Source organism: Nycticebus coucang, chromosome 3 (genome assembly GCF_027406575.1).
Source record: "Nycticebus coucang isolate mNycCou1 chromosome 3, mNycCou1.pri, whole genome shotgun sequence".
Taxonomy (NCBI): Eukaryota; Metazoa; Chordata; class Mammalia; order Primates; family Lorisidae; genus Nycticebus; species Nycticebus coucang.
This window is the reverse complement of record NC_069782.1, coordinates 152,740,407-152,743,022: the sequence shown is the minus strand read 5'-3', so window position 1 is coordinate 152,743,022 and position 2,616 is coordinate 152,740,407.

Here is a 2,616-nt window from a genome sequence, read left to right as displayed (position 1 = left end):
CTGTTTTTAAAAGAGATCATAAGAAACTGAGAACAATTACAGAACTAAGAGAAGTTACAAGCCTTGACATTCCTAGATAAGGGAAAGCAACCAGGTGTTACTAATGAAACCACTTCCTTAGAACAAAAACCTTGAAAAAATAAACCACCTCCCTCCAAAGAGCAAAACCTTGAAAATATACAGTGCATCAAAAGAATGTAAATACCACAAACAAGATGTTTCCAACCTGATATCCACCCACCCTTTCCCCCTATCTCTAACCTTGTCTTTCCTAACCTCACTTTCAATATAGTTTAGTTTTCATACAATATCCTTTTATTTCTCATGTTTCCTTCACACTCTAATCACTTATATGATTCATAATACACCTCTAATCATAACAACTATATATAATCATGAAACTAAAACTATGAAAGAAAGTAGTGTTGTATGTTAAAAAACACATTCAACTTTAGATAAAGGAAGCTGAAAAGTAACTGCTGCTTATCAGCTACCTCACAGCTGCCATTTGTTCCCCCTTGCGGGCAAAACACTGTGTAAGATAGATGGTTGAATGCCTACATTTGTAAGACAAGATAAGAACTTGTGACCACCTGCAAGTCATAAAAATGTCTTTTGTGATTTGTAATGCTTTGTCAAAAATGTATAAAAGACACTCTTAAAATTCAGTAAAGTTGCAGCTACTTTCATCATCACTTGTGGTGTCTAGTAGTCTGTCAAATCATCCTGCGTCGACCTTCCAATCAACCTGTAACGTTCGCCCTGAAAAGCCCTCGGACTGAGACTCATTCGACTGGCGGTCCGCGGCACACGGTCTAACAAGTTACTCTCTTAACAGCCTGAGAGTTGGGTGTTTGGTACTCCCGTTAAATGTGTGAGCAGTTACCGGAAGGTCATCTCATACCAGTTGCAATTGGCCTGGCACCCAAGCCAGGTAATTTTAAAGCTCTAAAGTTCTCTCAAGGTTGAGAACCTGTCTTAGAAATCTTAGAAAATGTAGATTCTGATTCCTGTGTGAGTGTGTATGTAGGTACCTAGATTCTGCATTTCAAATAATTTCCTAAGGATGTATTAGCGATCAGCTTGTTGGCAAATATGATCCTTACCAGGAGTCAGTTTAATTTACATTCAGTGATTCTCTGGCATTAGGGAGGGCCTAAATCAACAATCTCCCTGCTAGATTCTTTGAAGGCCTTAATGATAGGGAAAGCTCTGTGAAGTGTGAGCAGGTGGGCAGTGATGGAGTGCCTCGGGTTCCAGGCAAGGCACTGGAGCTTACTTGGGTGATCTATAGGGTCTTTGAAGGAAAGGAGTGGAGCAGCAAAGTGGCCTGAGCCTACCTATTAGAAAAACCTGGCAGGGTGAATGTTAGCACGTCAGGATTTAGTCACCTAATATATGGGTCCTGGTTGTGGGGCGATGGGGCTTCATGCAGCAGGGATGGGAAGCCAAAGGCATGCCTGCTTCATTGCAGTGTCATGGGGACCAAGTGGAAGAAGTGAAGGGAAGCAGGGTCGTGGGGAGGCAGGGAAGAGTTACAGACTTTGGAATTGGAGTTGGTGTGGAGTATCAGAGCCATTGCTGTGTTTTAAAGCCTCCCTTTCCTCTCTGTGAGGAAGTGGGGTACTAGTACCTTTTAGGAGAGTTAGGAGGATTGAAAAGATGGGGTAGGCACAGCTCCTGGCACACTGCCTAGGACAGAGTTGTAGATCAGTAATTGAGTTGTTAGCATCCTCCTCCCTACTCTCCACACACAGTTGAGAAGTTGGGGAGGGAAGAAGCTTCCAGGGATAGGATCCTCTAGGTTAGAACAGTATCTAGATAAGAAAGAGATGGGGTGGAATTAAGAGGCCTGGCTGTACCGTGTGAGAAGGAATGGTCCAAAGTACAGGAGAACTCTGGGGGGGGCCAGATACTCAGGCTTTAGGTTAGATCTACCAAAGAAAAGTTGGAATCCTGGTACTATTTTTGCATTTAAAACCATTCCTCTTCACATGCCCTAATGAAGACTTGGCCTTCCAGGATACCTCATCTAAATCATTGAACACACAAGAAAACCGAGGTTGGGACAGGACACCTGATGTACCCAGAATAATAACACAGGACAAAAAGATGACAGGCCTTGGAATTCGAAGCTCCCTGCTTGTTCTGCAGCACGAGGTGGTGGTGGTGGGGGGCGCCCAGAGGTTTGGGTCTCTGCCTTCAACGCTGCTTGCACATCAGGGTCACCTGGCTCACCTAGAAAATTAATATCAAAGCCTGGGCCTCACCTCAAGCCAATTGATTAGAATCTCTGGGGAGGGAGGCCTTGGCATCTGGCTAGTAAATGCTCCCAGAGGATTCTAAGGTGCAGCCTTTGTAAAGTGAGAGTTGAGAGCAAATGCAGGGTGTCATCTTGGCCTCGTGGGAGTTTTTGGTAGGTGCATTTATTAAAAAATGTTTACTGAGTACAATTTGGATGGACCTGGAGGATAGGCAGTGGCTCAAAGAAATGGCATTTATTAAGCTGCTTGTAGTAGGCATGATTCCAAATGACTTAAGTCTCACCATGTGTACCATTTACCCCCATTTACCGAAGAGGAAACCAAGGCTTAGAAACACACATAAACTTGCCTT